Source organism: Lathyrus oleraceus, chromosome 4 (assembly GCF_024323335.1).
Source record: "Lathyrus oleraceus cultivar Zhongwan6 chromosome 4, CAAS_Psat_ZW6_1.0, whole genome shotgun sequence".
NCBI classification, from domain to species: Eukaryota; Viridiplantae; Streptophyta; class Magnoliopsida; order Fabales; family Fabaceae; genus Lathyrus; species Lathyrus oleraceus.
The window spans coordinates 282,275,282-282,301,551 of record NC_066582.1 but is presented as its reverse complement, the minus strand read 5'-3'; the positions used below and the strand labels follow the sequence as shown (position 1 = coordinate 282,301,551).

Here is a 26,270-nt window from a genome sequence, read left to right as displayed (position 1 = left end):
GAGACAAAGCTAAATGATCTTTCTTTACAGGCTATCTTGCTTCTAAATCTCACCTTAATCAGAATATTACACAAACCCTTGTGCATTACACAAGGGATTGAGCCATTTACCAAGTCTTGATGCCATATTTAGAAGGTTTTGCAAAAAGCTTCATATCCATTTTGATAAAGGCAAACTTTTCCAACCACTCTTGCATTGAGCTTCTAACTTGTTTCTTATGATCATACTTAACCTCTAAAATAGAAGCAACATCCTAAAAGTACCTCTAAACTCCTCCTTTCACTCCACCTTTTCATCATGATCCATTATGATTTTTTATGCAAAATGAAACCAAGTCACCAAACTAGCATTCAATTGAACCAAGATTGATTTCTGCAAGTTACATGAACCACACAGAGCCTCTATAAATAGAGAGACAGACCTCATAACTCAATACACCAGAATTGGCACAAAAACTCCATTGTAGCAAATTCTACAAACCTCAAACTTCCAAATTCCATTGTGCTTGTGTTTTCTCCAAACCAATACTTCAAACAACTTCTAAACATCCATTAGAAGTTATTCAAACACTTGAACAACTTTTGTAACAGCCCTGCCATCATCTTGCAAATCACATTTTCATAGCTTGTAACTTGATTTAGAAAGGAAGAACCAAGCACTCTCAGCTCAAGCCAGGGATTCAAACACCTTCCTAGAGGTGTAAGGAAGTTGTTTAGATCATAAAATCACATATGGAACACCCCTATTCCAAAGGACGATTTTCATTTTTGAGGTATGTATTATTTTCTGCAATTTATCATTTAAGGCACCATTTTTCATCATTCTTGTTACCATTTCACTTGCCAAGATGTGAGGAACAAAACCCCTATGATCATTGGTCTTAATAGGTGATGTTTTGAATTTAATTTTAAATTCAATTTTTAGGGTTCATATGCATTTTGTTTGATTTCTAGATATTTATGAAAATAAATGAAATTGGTGAGTACCATTAGATTCCTTGCGAAATTCTAAGCAATTTTGGTCTTTACAACTTTTGATTTCGTTAAGAATTGAGAGAGTTAGAGTTTTGACAATAAGTGAAAATGGTGGAAATTATGGACTATGGGATGAATGAGGAAGATGAAATTTGGAGCCATTTTTAAATTTTAAAAGTGACTTTAATATATATTTTAATTGATGCAATTGAATACATGAATTGACATTGTGACCCAGTGGTAAAACATTGGTTTGTTTAGCAACTAAGCTTGCGTTCGAACCTGGGTAGTGTAATGTTTATTTTTTCTCACTTGTTAAATGTTCATTTTTTCTTCATAAATTCAAATATCCATATTCATTTTTTCTTCATAAATTCAGATATCCATAACTTCATGATCCCTTAACATTTTTGACTCATTTTTTTTGCCATGTGTTCATGAGAATGTCTATTTTATGATGACACCAAAAAAATCCCAAAAATAGTATTTATTTCACCACTTTTGATTGGATGGAAAACATGTGTTTTAAGTGTTATTGTAAGGCTCCTAATTGATTCTTTTGGCTTATGTCTTATTTGTTCTTGACGTTGAAAGTTTGTACGATTAAAGCACACTCTTTTAAATGTTAATCGTTATCCTTAACATGTTTGAACTAGATTATCTTCATACAATGTATCAATTGATTCACCTTGAAAACATGTTTGAATGAATGGTTAGGAGGTGATTAGGTTTCTACTTAAGTTTGGTCTTATCATGAACTTTGATTCATGTCTAATGTTTATTTTGTGAAGACTTATAATGTGATGCATGTTTGAACTAAATTGATTCATGTTGTGTTTACCATGCACCAATGAATGATTTTACCATGTCAAATATGATTTTATCTTCACCATCAATATGTTGTGTCATGTGATGTTATGTGAAACTTCGTCATGTCTTGTTTATGTTTATCTCAATGCCTAAAAACCATGATTAATATTGTCATCCATACCTCACTCACCTTGTGATTGCCATTGTATTTAGCCATATTTTGTGCCTTAATGTTAATGCATGTTCAACCTTGTTATTATTTATATCCAAGGGAAAGGAATCATGACATTATTGTCATCTTGCATGTGTGTGTTCATCTGCATTCTATAAAACTTTGCTTCCCCTTAATCCAAAAACTTTTAGATACAATCTTAGGTTCCCCTCAATGTAAACCTTAGAATTCTATCTCTCTCTCCTTCTTATAACAACTTTCATAATAAACTTTGACTTAGGTCATTATTTTCCCTTTTATTTCTTAATCAAATGCTTCAAAACACTTAAGCATATTCAAAGATCTTTTCATAAGACCTAAAAAAACACAAACTTAATTCAAACCCTTTTACCACTTTGGCTTTTCCATGTTTAAAACCTTTTCATAAAAGGATTAGACATGAGTCATCCCTAGTTGAGATTTAATTCTCTTACCCCATAACATTGTTGAGATTGATATCGATTCTTTTCCATTTGGAAGAGGTATGTGGCATACTTGTTGATTCTATATCCAAGTGAGAGACATTCTTTTAATTTGTTGCAAAGATCTATCTTCCACATGTTTGTGGTGGTTGAAAAGTGAGTTTTCTCCTTAAGATGACAATTTGTCTCTTTCTCATAAAATCAACCCCAACAAATCCCTTCTTACTTTTGAAGCCAAACTACGAGGTTTTGATCCTTCACGGGTACGTAGGCATAAGACTCAATGTCTTTCCAAATCATCAAACAATAAAAGATGTTCTTTTTCTCATCTCCCCAATCAAATAGCAAACAATTTTAAACCAAACACATATATTTAAAAGGTTCATGTAGAGTACTACAGATGATTAGGATGCTAATACCTTCCCTTTTCATAACACCCCCCCCCCCTTTTCTTAGCTTAAGTTTAATCTTCTAGCTTTGCATATACATATTGGGTTTATTTTTGAATCTTTTCCCCTTCCCTTGGATAAATTAAAGTTCGATGGTGATATTTTGATTCATGAGTCAAGTCTAATAAATAGCCTGGTCTCCGATTCTTCACCGTGACAGAAATGGCGACTTTACTGGGGAATGGAATATTAAGTGGGTGATACCTAACTTGATATCTATAAGTGGTGAGGAAATCCTAACCCGGATTAGAGAATACAAATAAGATAGGATGGTGGTATAATCAAAGTTACATGTCTGGAGTAATCCTAAGCATGATTAACATATGATATAACCCCGCTCAGTGGAGACCCCTTTGTTGGTAATATTTGTTGTTACGAGTAAATCGTAGTGGCATTATTATCTTCGATCTGGGAGTCTAAGAAACTGAGGACCTTTAGAACCCTTTCAACCCCTCTAAGCCTTTTTAGGATATAGCGCAAAGATTATCCAGGTATAAGATTTGAGGTAATTGTTACGCGATGCTACACTCATACGAGTTTCTCTTGAGAATATTATTGGTCTACGAGCAAGTCGTTAAACCAATAATATCCGAAAGATGGATCTATGACTCTGGGGACCACTTTAGAACCTTATTCTACAGGTACAAAATAAACCTATTAGTTCATAAATTGTGGGATGGTTGATAACACGAAATTATATCACATTTTAAGACTTAATTCAATTAGATTAGATTATCATTTACTTTAGTTTATCTCATTTTATCAGATATTATGCAGTATTTCCTTGCTATTTATGTCAGGTATCCATTTTGAAGCAAGAGTGAAAAAGGAAAGAAAAGGAGGTGTAGAAAGGAGTAAAAAGGAAACAAATATCAAAGACCAAGCCCAGCCCAAAGAAAGCGCACGTTGTGCCTGTGACGGGCGTCACAAGGGTTGTGACGAGCGTCACACTAAAAGCACCCCTGTGACGAGCGTCACACATGGTGTGACGAGCGTCACACCATTCCACTAGCTTTTTGGCGCAAGTCACGCCCTCAGAAGAATTGAAGAGACGTTGAGAGAGTTCGTGTCCTATGCCCGCGCCGTGTATTTAGCCATGCTGAAGACTCGTGGGAAACAAAAAAAGCAGTTAGAAGCACTACTATAAATAGCTACATTAGAAACCAAAAAGGGTTCCGCTTCCTCTCCCCTCTTTTGCCGTCTACTCTGCCGAAGCTGTTCAAACCTTCTGTTTTAGCTTTTGCTTATTTTTCTTTTCCAGCATTGTTTATTTTATTTATTTCTTTTGCAAGCTTTACATTCTTTTTCCCTTGCAAATTTACCTTTCCCGTTTTAGCTTTTAGATATTTTTCGCATAATAGTTTCTACACCGGAAACCATTGTGCAACTTTATACTGGATTTAACCTTACGTTATATTCTAGTTTTATTTCCTTGATTTAATTTACTGTTTAATTGAAGAATCCAAGAACAAATCCTACCGGCTTGTGGTGGAGTGTTCAAGACTATTGTATTACGCATTCAGGTTCTTTAATCATTATTTAATATTTTGTTTTATTATTTATCTATATTATCTGCCTGGAATGAGTCTGTTTATGCATGATATAAATTCTTATTTATTTAGCATGTCTGGCTAATTTGCCTAGGTATCGGTATGTAAAGTAAGCAGAATAAGGGATCAAGACTGAGTCAGGTCTATCTAAACTTAAAATCAAAATCAATCTTTTTACGGTCTCAACTTACAGGTTTAATAACAAGATTTTTTACAAAAGTAAAAGACATAAAGAAGTTAAAATCAATAGAGCGAGAGTTTGAGATTTTAACTGGACAGTGTAAGTTAGGCATTAATTCTAGATCAGGGCGAGAGCAAGTTTTAGAGTTAATTAAATTCTGACCTTTTCCAAAAAGTATTTTTAAAGATTGAATGTGAGGACGAGAGTTAAGCATTTGGATTTGATTATATAACCTAAGTCAACAGAGCGAGAGTTTGAGATAAGGGTGTTTAAAACGGTCAGTATTTTCTTAAAAGGAGTTTCTGCAACTTTATTGTTTTCAAAATATGGTTTTTAACTTAATTATAAGTGACAGCTACATTAATATAAAATCATGGTTTATTCAACAGAGCGAGAGTTTGAGATAAAACCTTTAACCAATAAAGTTAACCGAAACGATTCATTTTAAAACCAAGAAACCGACAAAGACTTGATTCCCTAGTTTTGACGAACTACATACCGATATCCGTTTCATTTATATTTAATCTAGATATTAGTTTAGCTCTTAGTTTTTCCCCAAACAATCAAACATTTTCACCTTAGATTTACGTAGTAACCTTAGATAACGGTATATCGATTCATAAGTCCCTGTGGGATCGATATCTTTTAAAACTACGCGATAGAACTGTGCACTTGCAGTTTGTATCCCATTCTCGACTCACCCAGTCGAGCGATCAAGTTTTTGGCGCCGTTGCCGGGGACTTTTATTCAATCGATATCGTAACTCTTCCGTTACGCTGTAGAGACTAAGGTTTCTTTTTCTTCTATTTTCTTTCTTTCGTTGATTTGTATGCCACGCACTCGCTCACAAGGCGAACCGCTCTATTTACGAATCAACGATATCGAACTATATCTCCGAGTCTTACGACGAATTCGGGAATATCGTGCTGCGAACAATCTCCCTCCTGTAGACCTCCCTGATTTCAAAAACATTTTTCCTTCGATACCCGAGATGGCAGAACCAGCTCGTGCTCTTAGAGATTACGCCGCTCCATCGCAAGATGAACCGCATTCAAGTATTGCTCCGCCCGCGATCGAAGCAAACAACTTTGAACTTAAACCTTCGCTGTTGCAGGCTGTGCAACAGAACCAATTCTCTGGAAATCTTACCGAAGATCCAAACCTTCATTTATCCGTATTTGTCCAATACGCTGATACTGTTAAAGCTAATGGTGTCACTTCAGAGGCAATTCGACTTCGTCTTTTTCCTTTCTCATTAAGAGATAGCGCTAGGAGATGGCTTCAATCACTTCCTTCCAACTCAGTCACCACATGGAACGAATTGAAGAAAGTTTTTCTTGCCCGATATTTTCCGCCAAGCAAAACAGCTATGTTAAGAGCCCAGATAAACGGATTTAAACAGAAAGACAACGAGTCTCTTTTCGAAGCATGGGAAAGATACAAAGACATGATGAGACTTTGCCCACACCATGGTTTGGAAGACTGGTTAGTAATTCACACATTTTATAATGGTCTCTTATACAACACAAGGTTAACAATAGACGCCGCTGCAGGTGGTGCACTAATGAACAAACCCTATGCTGATGCTTACCAGCTTATCGAGAGCATGGCCCAAAACCACTATCAGTGGGGAACCGAACGAACAACGGTGGAAAAACCTCAACCGAAAACTGGCATGTACGAGATAAGTAACCTTGATCACGTCAATGCAAAAGTGGATGCTTTGGTCCAAAAAATTGAAAGTTTAAATGTATCACCTCCAGCCGCCGTGGTTGCTATAACTCAGAATTGCGAGATCTGTGGAATCCAAGGCCACACTCCTGCGGAATGTCAACTCTTGACTGGAATCCAAGCAGAGAAAGTAAACTATGCTCAAGGAAGCCCCTATTCGAATACCTATAACCCAAATTGGAAGAACCATCCAAACTTTTCATATAAGAGTAATAATGCTTTATACGCACCTGGACAGTCTCCAAATCAAGCCCCATCTATACCTCCGGGATATCAGAAACAGAATCCTAACAATAATACCCCTAGAAAATCCAACTTGGAAATCATGATGGAAAACTTTATAGCTTCCCAACAACAAACCAATAAAGATTTCTTAAACCAGAACATACACACTGGCGAACAACTTAAACAACTAGCAAGCAAAGTAGATGCCTTGGCTACCCATAACAAAATGCTGGAAACACAAATATCACAAGTAGCTCAACAACAAGCACCTACTGCTGCCCCAACTGGTACATTCCCTGGACAGCCCCAACCCAATCCGAGAAGTCAAGCTCATGCAATTATATTAAGAAGTGGAACGGAAGTGGAAGGACCGTCTGACCCAAGGATAGAAAACCAAAACCCTAAGAAATCAACTGAGGAAAGTGAACCTAAGGAAAAGGAAGAGAGTAATAAGGAAACCCTAGAAAAGAAGGAACCTTATGTACCTCCACCACCTTACAAACCACCTATACCGTACCCTCAAAGGCTTGTTAAAACCAAAGATGTAGGCCAATTTAGAAAATTTGTTGATCTCCTTAAACAATTAAACGTTACAATTCCATTTACCGAAGCTATTACGCAGATGCCCTCATATGCTAAATTCTTAAAAGAAATTCTTTCTAATAAGAGGAAACTTGAGGACAGCGAAACCGTTACACTCCCTGCCGAATGTAGCGCTATAATCCAAAACATGCCTCCTAAACTTAAGGATCCGGGTAGTTTCTCTATACCCTGTCACATAGGAAAATTTGTCATCGACAAAGCCTTATGCGATTTAGGAGCCGGAATTAGCGTTATGCCTTTATCCATATGTAAGAAACTCGAAATGGGAGAATTAAGACCGACCAAAATGTCTGTGCAATTAGCAGATCGTTCCATCAAATATCCTGTAGGAATCCTTGAAAACGTTCCCGTACGCTTAGGTCAGTTTTACATTCCCACTGACTTCACAATTATGGACATTAGAGAAGATGATACTACACCTATTATACTAGGAAGACCATTCTTAGCAACTGCCGGTGCAATCATAGACGTAAAACGAGGACGACTCACCTTCGAAGTAGGTGAAGAGAAAATTGAATTCATTCTTTCCCAATTCTTGAAAGCACCTGCAATAGAAGATACATGTTACTTCATGGATATCATCGATGAATGCATAAAAGAAGCAGAGTTAGGAGAAGACAAATCATCAGACTATCTTTTAGAGGACAAATCTAACCAATGCTTAGCAATAACACCGGACCCTACGCAATGTCTTAACAAACCGACCCCTGATTTGAAAACACTTCCCAAAAATCTGAGATATGAATTCCTAGACTTAGAACTTGAACGACCTGTGATAGTTAATGCAGATCTAGGAAGACTCGAAACAGAAAAACTCTTACATATCTTAAGGAAATATCCAACCGCACTAGGATACCACATCACCGATCTTAAAGGAATAAGCCCTTCTATTTGTATGCACCGCATCATGTTAGAAGAAGACTGTAAAACCTCTAGGGAACACCAGAGAAGACTAAATCCGATCCTAAGTGAGGTAGTAAAGAAAGAAATAACCAAGTTATTGGAAGCAGGTATTATATATCCTATATCTGATAGCAAATGGGTTAGTCCTGTACACGTTGTACCAAAGAAAGGAGGCATAACCGTTATTGAAAACGAAAAAGGAGAAACTATAACTAAACGAATCGAATCGGGATGGAGAATGTGCATTGATTATAGGAAACTAAACAAAGCAACCCGAAAAGATCATTTCCCTTTACCATTCATTGACCAAATGTTAGAACGATTAGCTAAACATTCACATTTCTGTTATTTAGACGGTTATTCAGGCTTCTTTCAAATACCAATTCACCCTGATGACCAAGAAAAGACAACATTCACATGCCCTTTTGGTACCTTCGCTTATAGACGAATGCCGTTTGGTCTGTGTAATGCCCCTGCAACTTTTCAAAGATGCATGATGGCGATTTTCGCCGACTTTCTCGAAAACATCATGGAAGTATTTATGGATGACTTTTCTGTATACGGACAAAGTTTCGAAGAATGCCTTGAAAACCTGGAAAGAGTTCTTGAGCGATGTGTAAAAGTAAACTTAGTACTTAATTGGGAAAAGTGCCACTTTATGGTACAAGAAGGAATTGTTTTAGGACACATCATCTCGAACAGAGGAATTGAAGTAGACAAAGCCAAAATAGAGGTAATCGAAAATCTTCAACCCCCAAGAACCGTGAGAGAAGTACGAAGCTTTTTAGGACACGCCGGTTTTTACCGACGATTCATCAAAGACTTCTCTAAGATAACTAAACCCTTAACCGGACTGTTGATGAAAGATGCTGAATTCATATTCGACGATAACTGTTTAAAAGCATTTCAAACTCTTAAACAAGCATTGATCTCCGCACCCATTATGCAGACACCAGACTGGAATGAACCATTCGAAATAATGTGCGATGCCAGTGACTATGCTGTAGGTGCTGTTCTAGGACAAAGAAAGGATAAAAAGCTTCACGTTATATATTACGCTAGCAGAACCCTGGATGAAGCACAGATGAATTATGCCACAACCGAGAAAGAACTCCTAGCAGTGGTATTTGCGCTAGATAAATTTCGTTCTTACTTGGTAGGAGCCAAAATAATAGTTTACACCGATCACGCTGCTATCAGGTACCTTTTAACAAAAAAGGATGCTAAACCTAGACTCCTAAGACGGATCTTGTTACTACAAGAATTCGACTTAGAAATCAAGGACAAGAAAGGAACTGACAACGTAGTAGCAGACCACCTCTCTAGACTTGAGAACCTTGAACCGGAAAGAACATCCATTAATGATGACTTCTCGTATGACAAACTCATAGCTACTTTGGAAGAGAACAACTCCGACATGCAAGTAGAAACCACCTTAGCTATATCTGTCACACCATGGTACGCTGATCTAGTCAATTATTTAGCTGCCGGAATAGTTCCACCTACTTTATCTTACCAGCAGAAGAAACGATTCTTCCACGACATAAAACACTATTACTGGGATGATCCCTTACTTTTCAAAAGAGGCCCCGATGGTATTTTCCGTCGATGTATACCCGAAGAAGAGGTAGAAAATATAATCCAACACTGTCACTCCGCTCCTTATGGTGGACACACAAGTACATCCAAGACCTGCTCTAAAATCCTACAAGCTGGCTTTTATTGGCCAACTATATGGAAGGACGTACATACGGCTATTAAGGAGTGTGACAGATGTCAACGCACGGGAAACATATCTAGACGTGACGAGATGCCACAAAAAGGTATTTTGGAAGTAGAGATTTTTGACGTGTGGGGGATAGACTTCATGGGACCTTTCCCATCCTCTTTCGGTAACAAATACATACTTGTGGCAGTTGACTACGTATCAAAGTGGATCGAAGCTATAGCTTCTCCAACAAATGACACCCGAGTAGTAACTAGACTCTTTAAAAATATAATATTTCCGAGATTTGGCATCCCAAGAATAGTAGTCAGTGATGGTGGATCACACTTTATATCCAAGGTACTCGAAAAACTACTACTTAAGTATGGAGTGAGACATAGGATAGCAACACCTTACCACCCTCAAACCAGTGGACAAGTGGAAGTGTCTAACAGAGAAATCAAGCAAATTCTAGAAAAAACGGTCGCCACTTCAAGGAAAGATTGGTCATTGAAATTACTAGAAGCTTTGTGGGCATACCGAACTGCTTATAAAACCCCCATAGGGACGACCCCATTTAAGCTCATTTATGGAAAATCCTGTCACCTCCCGGTAGAATTAGAACATAAAGCCTATTGGGCTATTAGAAATTTAAATTTGAATTATAAAGCCGCCGGTGAAAAGAGAATCCTTGACATAAACGAATTAGAGGAACTCAGAAGAGACGCCTATGAAAATGCCAAAATCTATAAAGAAAGAACAAAACAATGGCATGACAAGCGTATATCAAGGAAAATCTTCAAGCAAGGCGACACAGTACTTTTATTTAACTCTAGACTAAAGTTATTCCCGGGAAAACTACGATCCAGATGGTCAGGACCTTTTCATATCACTAAAATCTTTCCCAGTGGAGCGGTAGAAATAAAAGGACAATCTACAGAACCGTTCACCGTAAACGGGCAGCGTCTGAAACATTATCACTATGCGGAAACCAACGAGGATTCGCAAATTCTACACTTAGACGAAACGCCCCCAGGACCCATCAATTATATTTAACAGTTTCTTTGTCGAGCTTGTGACGTATAAACAAAGCGCTTGGTGGGAGACAACCCACTAATTAGTTTGCTATTTTCTTATTCTATTATTATCATTTCACTATTTTCTTTCTTAATTATTCTTTTAATTTTTTGTTCAGTATTCATTCTTTATTTATTCAAAAATATAAAAAAAAATATAATAATAATAATTTTTCTTTCTTTCGGCATTTGGCCAAATCCTGACTTAAACTCATGCCTTCTTTTTCTCTAGCTAGCACTAACCAGATGGGACATATTGATCGTATGGGTATCAAGTTCAGAGGAATGGCTCAGAAACAAAAGTTTGAAGAACTAGCCGCTAGAGAGATGCTACCTAGTCTTTATGCTGATGATTGGGCGATGACTGCCCTTGGATTGAGACAGAGTGTCCTGTATCTGCTGAATCAGATAGGATGGGAGACATCCCCTATCCTAAGACATTTCACCACCTACCGGAGGCTCACACTAGAATTCCTTAGTTCACTAATCTATCTGCCCAGCCATGGAAAAGGAATTAGCAGAGGTTTTATCCAATTCAGAATGTTCAATATGGAGTACCAATTTAATATTAGAGACTTTACCAACCTTTTGGGTTTTCCTACCTCCCTTGATACATTCACTGTAAGCCAGGAAGAACTTTTTGAATATAGAGAGCTTGAACACTTTTGGGGTAAGCTGACTGGAAATGATGAGCCCGAAGAACATGAGTTTCTCTCTGGAAACATACATAACCCGGCTTTTCGCTATTTCCATAAGATCCCGACCCACACTTTATTTGGGAAGAAGCCAAATAGTACTTCAGTTTCACGTGATGAACTCTTCATCATATTTTGTGCTTCCCAGAACCGTCCAGTAAACGACGCTACTTTTATGTTAGCTAATTTAGACCACCTTATCCAGGATGAGCGAGCACCCATTAGAATAGGCGGTTTGATAACCATGATAGGTAATGCTATTGGATTGCGTCAGCCTATGCTTGACCTGAACCCTTTTTGTGGCATTACTACTATGAGTATACCCTTCCTCTTTAACACTATGTTCATAGCGAACTTAGGGTCTGATGAGTTTGAGCTTATGATTGATAACCAGGTTCTTTGCTTATTCACCATGCCCGATCCTAGGACTAGCGTTCATAACAGCAGTAACTGGCTTTACAACCTGAACGAAACCCCTACTCCTGCTAGATCCACTGAATCCATCCAGGACTATGAGATTTGTGATGACTATGAGCACTATGTTGACCATATCTCTCATGCTGAATCTGACCCTCAGACACCTTCCGGCTACTATGATATTGATCCTCCTCCTCAGCCTGTCCTGACCGAAGAATCAGCCATGCCTGATCTCCGACATCATATGCCAGGAACAGATATTAAAACCGTCATTGAAGCCTTGATGTCAGAGCATCACGCCCTCAGGGAAGATTTCCACAACTTGAGGCATGCAGTCCTAGAATACATGAGCAGCACGGCAAGTCAGTTACGTATGTTGCGGCATCGTGTTAACTCTTTTGCTCCTCCGGCCAGAGATCCGAAGATAGATGGAATTTAGTTATTTCTTTCTAAGTTATTTAGTTTTAGGCTAGATTTTTCATTAATGTTATTTGAATTCATGTTCGCATTTATTTCCCTTTCATTTCATTATTTTCCCTTCCTGTATTACATTATGTTAATTTTATTAAAGCTTTTATTTAATTTATGCAATGGCTATGTTCTCTACTGTTCTACTGTTACTCAGAATGAATTATTATTATGTGAAATAGAATAGCATGCAACAAAAATTAATTAGCTAAATTAAATAGAACAATCTAAAAACCAAATAAAACAAAATAAAACAAAATAAATTCATCTCCAGATTAATTATGTGAAGCGCTGCTGAATGCCCTGCCAAAAAGAACTGTGTGACGAGCGTCACACACTGCATGACGAACGGCACGCATAACTCCTGTTACGAACGTCACACCCTTGTGACGAGCGTAACACTCCTCAGACTAGTGAACGTTAGGGAGCCGTTGGAGACGAACGTTACACCCTTTAACTTTTTACCTTCCCCATTCATTTTTCATTTAACCACACTTAATTACTTTTCAACCACTTTTTCTTTTCTTCCAATCCTTCTCCTATAAATACCTACCAAAATCTCCTTCATTCACCACAAACAATTCTCTCATATCAAATATACAATTCTTTTCCACTCCAAATCACTCCTTCAAAATTCATCACAATGGCGGGAAATCAAAATTTCGGAAATATCATCTTCCGATCCGGAGATGATAACTATCAGCAAGAGCAATTCGAGCGCTTCCAGCAGCGAGGCGTCGTTTCCACCAGGTACCCCGATTTAACTTGTTTACAACAATTAGGCTTACTCCAAGGTATCGAGTGGATGCTCCGTAAAGCCGATTTAACCTTCCTTTGCACTCATAACCAACCCACCTACCCTTCCCTAACCTTAGAATTCCTAAGTTCTTACGACTACACCACTCCCGCCGGTGAGGATGAATTTCTGACCGGTACCGCAACCTTCCGGATGTTCAATACCGAGTACTCCTTAACCCAACACCAATTGAGTACCATGCTACAATTTCCCACAGAAGGTCTGCTGCACGCCAGAATCCCTCCAACCTCAAACTGGAACACAGTTGGCGTTTTTGGCCTTTTTAAGAAAATTTCCGGTATCGAGACCTACAACTGGGAAGAACTCCTTCTCTCCCATATACATAAACCCACCATCCGTTACTTTATCCGCATCTTGCAAAACATAGTTTTTGGAAGGCCAAACAACAGCAAGGTCAACTCAAAGGAACTATTTTTCCTCCAGTGCGTCTTCGAACCAGATACTCAGGTAAACGCCGCCTCTTTTCTCTTTCATCATATCCGCACCTTATGTGCTAGAGGCCGGCAACCTTTTATAATTGGTGGATTAATAACATCCATAGCACTTGGCCTGAACCTAGGGGATAAACTCCAAACTTTAGAATCCCTACCTCCCCTGTCTATGGATATCAGCTATTGCCGCTCCAGCCGCCTGATTAAAAACAGAGTAGGCGGAGGATATTATCTTATGGTGAACAACCAGGCAGTCCCAAGCGTTGTTCTACCAAATATCGCCCTCACTGATGTCACAAACCCCGACCGCCACCTCTATGATCTAAACGCTCCTGAAACCACTGAGCCTTTACAAACAAACCCACAAACAGATGAGTTTGAAGAAATGGAACAAGGTGATCATCCGCCTACACAACCGTCAGTCCCGCTCAACCCTTCCGGCAATACAACTGGCCCATCCTCCCAACGTCGTCGACGAAGAAGGCCTGCAACCAACGACGACATTATGGATGCTATCGATGGAATGCAGGCACAGAATGTCGAGATGCTGCAGATGATGCATCAAATGCAACAGCAACAGGATGCTCGGAATGCCATAACCGACCAGCGGTTTACTGAGTTGTTTAGCAGGTTCGACAACTTAGACTTACGTCCAAGATCACCAGGTCCAAGAACCAGAGGCGGAAGGCAGCCTTAGTTGTTATTTTCTTTGCATTTCCATTTTGTATTTCTTTCCCTTAAAACATTGAGGACAATGTTTAATTTAAGTATGGGGGGGAAAACTTGTTTCTTCCATTTCCATTTTTCAAGTATGTTACCTTCCCTTTCATTGTTATTTCCCTGTTTTATTATTTATCTAAAAAAAAAAAAAAAAAAAAAAAAAATTTATTATAATTTTAAATTAAGTCCCTAGTGTGAAATATTTCTATTATCTATTCCCCTCAATTTTCTTGAGCCATAACAAAACAAATTTTAACACACCCAATAAGTATAAAGGTTGCTTACTTTATAAATCTTGAGTGAAATCAAGACAGAAAAATCATTACCATAACAACGCTCTGAGAACCTCAACATGTTAGATCAGGATACGTACCTATTATACCGATTCCTCGAACTTTTAGCTTTAGAGTAACCCCAAGTAGTTTATACAGAAGTCAGCACCATCTTAATAGCAAACTACGTGGAGAGCCGATGAATATAAGTGAATGATCCCCAAAGTAACCTAAGATATATAAATATATCAAGAAATGCACTAATTAAATTAGGTGATCCTTACCAGATCATTTAATCTAAAGGTTGCAGATCACGCAAAAGCACAATACGAAAGATCCATTATGAGATTGGTTCAGTAGGAATCTGGTACTGAACTTGGTAGGGCGGACTACGGTTCGATCCCCCGCAATTTGCAATGGACTGAATAATGAAGTTATCCGACTTATGTACCAGAACTTCTAGCTAAAAGCGGATCATAATCACTAACCGGTTACTCCACTACGTGCGCGAAAAGATAAAGGGCTTAATGTGATTTCGCTAGAATGAAAACGGGTAAAATAAGACTAAAGGAACCAGGATAGCTATCATAGGGTACTTGAACTGATTTGCATAAGGTAGGGTTATCTAAGTTGTAACGGTAGTTGTTGATGTCAAGATTAAACTCAAGTCCTCCTAAACAAAAATCCATTTGCAACCTAGTACGAATTGATGTGTGCTTTGAAATTTCATCTGGCTAAAACTTTTAACAAGTTCTATACTGAATTTTGCTTGAGGACAAGCAAAGATTTAAGTATGGGGGAGTTTGATAACACGAAATTATATCACATTTTAAGACTTAATTCAATTAGATTAGATTATCATTTACTTTAGTTTATCTCATTTTATCAGATATTATGCAGTATTTCCTTGCTATTTATGTCAGGTATCCATTTTGAAGCAAGAGTGAAAAAGGAAAGAAAAGGAGGTGTAGAAAGGAGTAAAAAGGAAACAAATATCAAAGACCAAGCCCAGCCCAAAGAAAGCGCACGTTGTGCCTGTGACGGGCGTCACAAGGGTTGTGACGAGCGTCACACTAAAAGCACCCCTGTGACGAGCGTCACACATGGTGTGACGAGCGTCACACCATTCCACTAGCTTTTTGGCGCAAGTCACGCCCTCAGAAGAATTGAAGAGACGTTGAGAGAGTTCGTGTCCTATGCCCGCGCCGTGTATTTAGCCATGCTGAAGACTCGTGGGAAACAAAAAAAAGCAGTTAGAAGCACTACTATAAATAGCTACATTAGAAACCTAAAAGGGTTCCGCTTCCTCTCCCCTCTTTTGCCGTCTACTCTGCCGAAGCTGTTCAAACCTTCTGTTTTAGCTTTTGCTTATTTTTCTTTTCCAGCATTGTTTATTTTATTTATTTCTTTTGCAAGCTTTACATTCTTTTTCCCTTGCAAATTTACCTTTCCCGTTTTAGCTTTTAGATATTTTTCGCATAATAGTTTCTACACCGGAAACCATTGTGCAACTTTATACTGGATTTAACCTTACGTTATATTCTAGTTTTATTTCCTTGATTTAATTTACTGTTTAATTGAAGAATCCAAGAACAAATCCTACCGGCTTGTGGTGGAGTGTTCAAGACTATTGTATTACGCATTCAGGTTCTTTAATCATTATTTAATATTTTGTTTTATTATTTATCTATATTATCTGCCTGGAATGAGTCTGTTTATGCATGATATAAATTCTTATTTATTTAGCATGTCTGGCTAATTTGCCTAGGTATCGGTATGTAAAGTAAGCAGAATAAGGGATCAAGACTGAGTCAGGTCTATCTAAACTTAAAATCAAAATCAATCTTTTTACGGTCTCAACTTACAGGTTTAATAACAAGATTTTTTACAAAAGTAAAAGACATAAAGAAGTTAAAATCGATAGAGCGAGAGTTTGAGAGTTTAACTGGACAGTGTAAGTTAGGCATTAATTCTAGATCAGGGCGAGAGCAAGTTTTAGAGTTAATTAAATTCTGACCTTTTCCAAAAAGTATTTTTAAAGATTGAATGTGAGGACGAGAGTTAAGCATTTGGATTTGATTATATAACCTAAGTCAACAGAGCGAGAGTTTGAGATAAGGGTGTTTAAAACGGTCAGTATTTTCTTAAAAGGAGTTTCTGCAACTTTATTGTTTTCAAAATATGGTTTTTGACTTAATTATAAGTGACAGCTACATTAATATAAAATCATGGTTTATTCAACAGAGCGAGAGTTTGAGATAAAACCTTTAACCAATAAAGTTAACCGAAACGATTCATTTTAAAACCAAGAAACCGACAAAGACTTGATTCCCTAGTTTTGACGAACTACATACCGATATCCGTTTCATTTATATTTAATCTAGATATTAGTTTAGCTCTTAGTTTTTCCCCAAACAATCAAACATTTTCACCTTAGATTTACGTAGTAACCTTAGATAACGGTATATCGATTCATAAGTCCCTGTGGGATCGATATCTTTTAAAACTACGCGATAGAACTGTGCACTTGCAGTTTGTATCCCATTCTCGACTCACCCAGTCGAGCGATCAATGGTTAGACCCTTGGCTCCATGCTTAATGTCAAAATCCTAAACTCGTATTTGTGAAACATTCATTCATGCATTCATGCTTCCATAGTTTTCTTTTGCAAACGTCAAAACCTATTGCATAAAAACCTATTGCATAAAAACCTATTGCATAAAAACCTATTGCATAAAAACCAAGAAACTCAATAGTTTTCTTTTGCAAATATCGATAGGTAAAATGGAACTTGGAAGGAGGAATACCAAGAAATACACTTTCAAATGTACTGACTTAACAGATTTGAAGAAGCTTGGTTCTATGATAGTTAGTCCAGAGGATTTCAGAGCTCAGTATGGAAGACTTATGGGTATCTTGAAGATCAAGGTTGAAGATGGAGTTCTCAACACCCTGGTACAGTTTTATGATCCACTCTACCATTGCTTCACATTTCCAGACTACCAGCTTATGCCTACTCTAGAAGAATACTCTTATTGGTTTGGTTTGCCAGTCTCTGAAAAATTACCATTCAGTGGTTCAGAGGAGACCCTACATCAGCAGCACTTCACCTAGAAACGTCTGTTGTGAAGGCCAACTTCACTAAAAAAGGAGGGATTCTAGGTCTAACCTCTAGATTCCTGTTGGATAAAGCCTTTATCTTTGCAGAAGTAGATAGTACAGATGCCTTTGAAGCCATTTTTGCTCTACTCATTTATGGAATTGTGCTCTTCCCAAACATTGATGACTTTGTGGATGTTAATGCTGCACGAATCTTCTTAATTGGTAATCCAATACTCACATTACTTGGATATACCTACCATTCTATCCATCACGGGACTAAAAAAGGTGGTGAAACCATTCTTTGTTGTGCACCTCTCCTATATAAGTGGTTTATTTCTCACTTACCCAGATCCAGGCTCTTCAGGGAGAATCCGCAGAAGCTCAGATGGTCTCAGAGGTTCATGTCCATTGATATAGGGAGGATACACTGGTATGACCCCTCTTATGATATTGGAGTAATTATTGACAGTTGTGGTGAATTTCCTAACGTACCTCTCCTTGGTGTACATGGGGGAATTAACTACAACCCTACCTTGCCAGACGCCAATTAGGATATCCTATGGCAGATAAACCCGATAACCTTTTGTTGTCAGGTTTCTTTTACCTCAACGAAGAATAGAGTTCCGGTTTGAAGGATAGAATCATACATGCTTGGTGCAACATTCACAGAAAAGGAAAAGACCGATTAGGAAGAAAGAATTGTGTTGCTTTTGAGCCCTGCACCCATTGGGTTTGTGCTAGAGCCAGTGAACTTAAGATGCCATATGCTCTTGAGAAGCCCTCATTCCCTTATGCTATAACATCATCATCCACCATTCCTATTGAGAATAGGGAAGAGTTTCAAGAAATTTTGGATATGTTGAAATTGGAAAGAGACACTTGGGAAGGCAAGTACCATGTCTTGAATGATAAGAAGATGAAGATGGAACAACAGCTAAAGGATAAGGATGATTTGATTGAGATTCTGGAACAACAAGCTGTGAAGAAACAGGAGGAACAAGAAGGGTTACTTCTCTCTAAAGTTCAACCATTTCATGATTACTCCGTCATACCTCCCACCTCAGGTGCTTGGAAGGGAATCGTCGACAAGCTTATGATCGAGAATGCTCAGCTAAAGAGGCAGAAGAGGAAGCATTAGCCAGCAGCAGGACCTTTTACAGATGAGATTCCTTAGGACTCATAGACTTAGCTGTTCTCCTCTTGTATTGTTTAGGATCGTTGAAATTGTATTTCATCCTTTGTAATCCCTCAATTGTTTAATAAAAAGAGGTTTTTGTTAAGCTTATACCAAATTTTGTCTCTATAATATTTGCAATAAATTATTGAGTTTCTTAAAAATTAAAACTCATCTTTTGCATCTGCATATCATGCATCATTCAAGCACGAGTTCCTGCATTTCAAGAAACTTACACGTGTCTTCTCTCTCCAATAGTCAAACTGAATCACCAGTACAATACTCGAGCCAGTCGCCGAAGAAGGATGAGTCAGCTTGAACAAGAAAACCAAGAGCTCAGGGAGGAAGTAATCACCTTGAAAGATAGTTTGGAAAGGCTTACTGCTATGATGGACACTTTGGTGGCTGCTCAGAATCAGTCATCGAACAATTCTCAAAATCCATTGTAATGAACAACAATCTCTGAGAACGTCTCGACGCTCATTCCAGTGGCGGCCGTCAATGAACAACAATATCACATGCCACCTGTTTTCCCTTGGGGCATGCCTCACGGTTATATGCCAACTGGATACCGCCCTCAAAACGTTGAAGCTCCAATAGTGACTGCTATAATGCCTGTACCTCTTCCTGTGGTGCATACAACTCCTTATAATGAATAAAACATTTTTCACGCTGCTCCAAGCGAAGTTGTGGGAGTAGATGAAAGGTTAGAGGGTTTTGAAGATCCGTTCTTAGAAATGCAAAGGGAAATCAACGCTCTTCGAGGTAAGGATCTTTTTGGCAAGACCGCTTTCGAACTCTACTTGGTTCCTAATGTTCAAATTCCGCCTAAATTCAAAGTACCAGACTTCGAGAAATACAAAGGAAATTCATGTCCTCAAAGTCATATGGTTATGTATGCTAGGAAGATGTCCACTCAAACTGACAACCATCAGCTTCTGATCCACTACTTTCAAGACAGTTTAATTGGTGTCGCTCTTAAGTGGTACATGGGCTTGGATGGCGCGAAGATTCGTACTTTCAGAGACCTTGGTGAAACTTTTATTCGTCAATACAAATATAATATAGATATGGCTCCAGACAGAGATCAACTCCGGGCCATGTGTCAGAAAGACAAAGAGAGTTTCAAGGAATATGCTCAAAGGTGGCGTGAAATTGCTGCACAGATTTTACCTCCACTTGAAGAGAAAGAGATGACTAAAATATTTTTGAAAACTCTGAGTTCATTCTACTATGACCGCATGATCGCCAGTGCACCCAGTGATTTCACCGAGATGGTAAACATGGGCATGCGACTTGAGGAAGCAGTCCCAGAGGGACGTTTGACTAAGGAAGTCGGCGCTTCTAGTCATGTTAAGAAATTCGCCAATAATTTCTCCAAGAAGAAAGAATCAGATGTTAGTGTCGTTTCATATGGCAGACAAAGAAGAAAGTATCAACATGTTGCATCCGTTTCACCAATCATTAGTCCACCAATGGTAGCGCCAATTTATCCGCCACAGTTCTCGCATCAACATCAATAACATTATCCTCAACAACATCAGCAACAACAACATGTTCAACAACAACCATCAAATCCACAGCATCAACAGCCTCCATAACAGGCTCGCTCTCAATTCAACAATCAAAATCGTATTCAAAAAAGGCCACAGTTTGATCCTATCCTAATGTCATAAGCAGAATTGTTTCCTGCACTGCTAGCTAAAAATCATGTCCAGACAAGGTCTCCACCACCTGTGCCAAAGGACCTTCCCTATTGGTACAAGGCGGATCAATTTTGTGCTTACAATCCAGGGGCACCAGGACATATCATTGAAAACTGTTTTGGTCTAAAGTCAGATGTTTAGAGGCTCATCAAGATTGGTATCCTTTCATTTAAGGACATAAACCCCAAAGTTCAAGTTAATCCTCTACCACAACATGGTTCAGCCTCAGTTAACATGGTATATGGTTGCCCGGGAAGTTTCTGGATCTATGATATACGATTGTTGGGAGAGAACTTAGTAAAGAAACACGCTAGATATATCAAGAATGGTTTTATGCCTCCAAATAACTACGCCTCTTGCAGGGTTTGTTCTAGGAACTCTCAAGGATGCCTAACTGTTGTAACGGATCTCCAGGACTAAATGAACCAAGGTTACATTGTAGCCTACCGATCCAGAGATTATAATCAGGTCAATATGGTCAATGGTGACAACGAAGTGAATGTCATAGTTCCTCAGTTCAACGACTCCGAGCCTATACATATTACTTATGACAGTCAGAAGACTTTTGTGACTCCTCTCGTCATTAACTTACCAGGCCCAGTTCCCTACCAATCTGATAAAGTTGTTCCTTACAAGTACAATGATACAACGACTGAGAATGGAAATGATGTTCCTCTACCCTCCATTGTTAACGTCGCTGATGTAAGCAGAGTCACAAGGAGTGGGCGTATATTTGCAAAAAGGATCGAGGATGTCGCACAGGAAAGTAGGCTCATGTTGAGATCCCTTTTGAACCGGTTGGCCAATCTGATAACATGAATCCGAAAAGTGATGATGATGAGGTGTTGAAGCTCATCAGGAAAAGTGAATACAATATGGTGGAACAATTACTGCATACAACTTCCAAGATATCTGTGTTATCTTTGTTAATGAACTCTGAGGCTCACCGTGAAGCTTTGCAGAAAGTCTTAGAACAAGCCTATGTAGACCATGATGTAACGGTCGGATAGTTTGATGGAATCGTCGCTAACATCACGACCTGGAACAACTTGAGTTTCAGTAATGAAGAGCTCCCTGAAGAAGGAAGAAATCATAATATGGAACTAAATATCTCAATCAACTGTATGAATGACTCTTTGTCAAGTGTGTTAGTGGATACAGACTCGTCTCTCAATGTCATGCCGAAGTCGACACTTTCCAGACTTTCTTTTCAAGGTGCTCCTACGAGGAGTAGCGGGATTATTGTCAAAGCTTTTGATGGTTCCAAAAAAACAGTCATTGGAGAAGTTAACCTTCCTATGACCATCAGACCTCATACTTTCCAGATAACATTCCAGGTGATGGACATAGAAGCTGCGTATAGTTGTTTATTGGGTCGGCCTTGGATCCATGGAGCCGAGGCAGTCACTTCGACTTTGCATCAGAAGCTTAAACTTGTGAAGAACGGGAAGCTAGTGACAGTATGTGGGGAGAAAACACTGGTTGTGAGTCACTTAACATCTTTCTCTTATCTTGAACCTGAAGAAGCTGTTGGAACTCAATTCTAAGCTCTTTCTTTGATTGATAAATATGTCAAAAGAGGGGTATCCATCTCTTCATTCAAGGATGCACAACGGCTAGTAAATGATGGTATAACCGATGGTTGGGGAACAATTTTGGATCTTCTAGAAAACAAACACCGGGTTTAGGCTTTTCTCCTACTTCTAAGAAGATTGCAGAGGGAAGTAGATATGTTCGTTCAATTAAAGAAACTTTCCATAGTGGAGGGTTCATCAATCCCACTTTGCCAGAAGTTAGTGTTGTCATTGAGGATGATGATTCAACATGGGAACCCTACTGCGACGATCTTGAATATGATCTTGAGGTAGAAGATGCATATGTGCCTTTCTAATTTCCTCATCATAGAGAACTTGAATACATCCCTGGGTCAGAAGACGAAGCAGCTGAAGCCAATGCCATTGTGGAAGACAATCCTAAAGATGTTCCGACCGACTTCATAGCTCACAGAGTAATTCGCCAAAAATGGACCTCTGTTGATGTTCCTGTTGTTGCTCACATTTCAAAGTAATATTTTTTTGTCTGTTTTCTTTTCAAAAAAAATCCTTTTGTTATGACTAAGGCGAAAGTGACAATGTTTGGGCTTGTGTTTCAAGAATTAAATCAATTAAAATGTTCTTTTGTTTCCATATTTTCGTTTGTATTACTTTGCTGTTTTTTCTGGAAAATCGTAATCTAAAAAAAAACACTTCTAGATAGCTGCACATAACTTCACACTTTTATTTGTTTCTAAAACAAGCATAAAATCACATGTGTAGATTAATTCATGACATATCCATTAAAACCAATGACCTTGTGCCCTCTTGCAACTTTGAATTCCCTGTGTACGAAGCGGAAGAAGAAGAAGAGGAAAACATTCCAGATGAAATCTCTAGACTTCTCGAAAATGAATAAAAGACCATTCAACCATTCAAAGAGCCTATGGAATTAATCAACTTGGGGTCTGAAGAGGATAGAAAAGAAGTCAAAGTTGGAGCGCTGCTTGCGCCAGAGGTCAAAGAGAGGATGATGGAGCTTCTCCGAAAATATACCGATGTGTTTGCTTGGTCATACCAAGACATGCCAGGGTTGGACACCGATATTGTGGAGCATCATTTACCGTTGAGTCCAGAGTGCCTACCGATCAAGCAAAAGTTAAGAAGAACTCGTTCGGACATGGCGATCAAAATCAAAGAGGAAGTGCAAAAGCAGATTGATGCAGGTTTCCTTGTCACATCAGAGTATCCGCAGTGGTTGGCCAACATTGTGCCAGTTCCCAAGAAGGATGGGAAGGTTCACATGTGCGTTGACTACAAATATCTAAATAAAGCTAGTCCTAAGGATGACTTTCCTCTGCCACACATTGACATGTTGGTCGACAACACCGCCAAGTTCAAGGTCTTCTCTTTCATGGATGGATTTTCTGGTTACAATAAAATCAAAATGGCGCCCGAATATATGGAAAAAACAACTTTTATTACACCTTGGGGCACATTTTGCTACAAAGTAATGCCTTTCGGCTTGAAGAATACTGATGCCACCTATCAACGAGCTATGACTACTTTTTTTCATGACATTATGCATAAAGAGATTGAAGTCTATGTAGATGATATGATAGCAAAATCAAAGACTGAGGAATATCATGTTGAGTATCTTTCGAAACTATTTCAGCGTTTGAGATAATACAAACTCCGCTTGAACCCAAACAAATGCACCTTTGGGGTTCGATCAGGAAAGCTCTTAGGCTTCATCGTCAGTCAAAAGGGTATTGAAGTTGATCCCGACAAGGTTAAAGCCATTCAGGAAATGTCAGCACCTCAAAGAGAAAAGCAGGTGAGGGGATTCCTTGGACGTTTGAACTACATTTCAAGGTTCATATCTCATATGACTGCTACTTGTGCTCCCATTTTTAAGCTCATCCGAAAGGATCAGGGTTGTGTTTGGATAGATGATTATCAAAAAGCCTTCAACAATATCAAAGAGTATTTGCTAGAACCTCATATCTTGTCCCTGCCAGTTGAGGGAAGACCATTGATTATGTATTTGACTGTACTAGAAGAATCTATGGGCTGTGTCTTAGGTCGACAAGATGAAAAAGGAAGAAAAGAGTATGCCATCTATTATTTGAGCAAGAAATCCACTGACTGCGAGTCCCGATATTCCATGCTAGAGAAAACTTATTGTGCTCTGACTTGGGCTGCCAAGCATCTCCGTCAATATATGATGAATCAAACAACTTGGTTGATATCCAAGATGGATCCAATTAAGTATATTTTTGAAAAGCCTGCATTGACCGGAAGAATTTCTCGTTGGCAGATGCTCCTGTCTGAATATGACATTGAGTATCACACCCTGAAAGCAATCAAAGGAAGTGTCTTGGCCGATCATTTAGCTCATCAGCCAATCGACGATTATGAGTCTATAAATTTTGAATTCCTAGATGAAGATGTGATGTACTTAAAAGCTAAAGATTGTAATGAACCACTGTCAAATGAAGGGCCAGAGCCAGGTTCTCAATGGAGTTTAATATTTGATGGAGTAGTTAATGCTTATGGTAATAGTATTAGGGAAGTAATCATGACTCCTCATGGCTCACTGATTAGTCACCATTTATATTAAGTTTTCATTACTGATCTGACGCAAAACAGAGACATTTGATACACTGTGCAAGCATTTAAGGTACAATTCAAGTAGTTTTACTTCCTTTATTTTATTTACGAATTTTTAATCTTTGTTTTGTTTTACTTTGTTTATCTTGATTTTATGCGTGGGATAGCTGTGTTTTTCTCCGACAGATCCAGGTAGAAGAACCGGAGAACTCAGAATACGACAGTGCGAGAGTCCGACATGCAAAAGAGCAGAAAACTCCGGTACAGGAGGCCTGGCACGGCCACCCGTGTCACATGACACGCGCCGTGTCAGGACAATGGAAGCAAAGGAAGCAAAACTGTAGCCTGACACGGCCACCCGTGTCAGCTGACACAGGCCGTGTCAGGCAGAAGCCCCCACCGTGTTAGCCTTGCCATGGGGGTGTCAAGAGAAACAGTAGGCTGACACGGCCACCCGTGTCAGCTGACACGGGCCGTGTCAGCCCAAGCCCAATATTTCCAATTTTCTCAGGCTTTTCATTCTTCGGCTTTGTGGAGACATCTTTGGACCTGTCTAACTACTGTTGGGAACTTTCATTATAAAAAGAGGTATTCTACCAAAGGAAAAATCATCTTGGAATACATCAAACCACAGTATTGTGAAGTAATCAAGTATTACAGAGATCAAGGCATTTGGAGAGCTGAAGAGATTCATGAGCGGGAGCGATTGAAGATCAAAGTCATCCAATTACTTGTAATGTGTAATTTTTATCTTGAATTTGTTTTAAAAAATATGAGTAGCTAAACCCCCCAATGCTAGGGGGTGTCCTTGATTTAGAACTGTAATGAATTTGAGTTACATTTGCATTTATAATATTTTGTTTACGGTAACCTTTTGATGTGTTTATTGCTTTCTCTTTCGGACCAATTGAGATTGATCTATGGTTATCACTTAGGCTGGACCGCCAGTGATAAGGTTTTCATCAGGTTACTCTGCAGTAGATATCACCTAGGACTAGGGATATCCTGTATGAACCAGAGCATTCTTGATATTATACAGCTTAACTTCACCCTAATTGGCTATGGACATAGGAATTAGGGTAGATTGATTAAAGGTTTTCTCACCAAAGACTTGGGAGAAAATACCCTTGAGAACTGTAGTAATTGATATTTGTTGATGCAATAGTAACTCAGAGTTGTTACAAGGATAAATCATACACCTTCCCTAGCATTGTTCCTTTTTCTCTATAAACCTTTATTTTCATATCTCTTTATTATTGTCTTTTTGCACGCAAAAAACCAAATTAATACTTTTTGTTTAATTGAATGATAATTTAAACTCAATACTAACATGCAGTCCTTGAGATCGACATTCAGGGAATTTCCTCATTATTACTATAAAAGGAAAAATAGTACACTTGCTATTTTCCGGATCATGTTTTTGGCGCCGTTGTCGGGGACTGCCAAAAATATAGAGTTTAATTTTATTTCAATTAAAATTTTG

The 26,270-nt window shown here is 38.6% G+C and overlaps 1 pseudogene; it reads right to left on the bottom strand.

Annotated features, from left to right (window-relative positions):
• Positions 1-5,973: 5,973 nt before the first annotated feature.
• On the bottom strand, positions 5,974-6,073 carry LOC127077233 (uncharacterized; annotated as a pseudogene).
• Between the last annotated feature and the right edge of the window lie 20,197 nt (positions 6,074-26,270).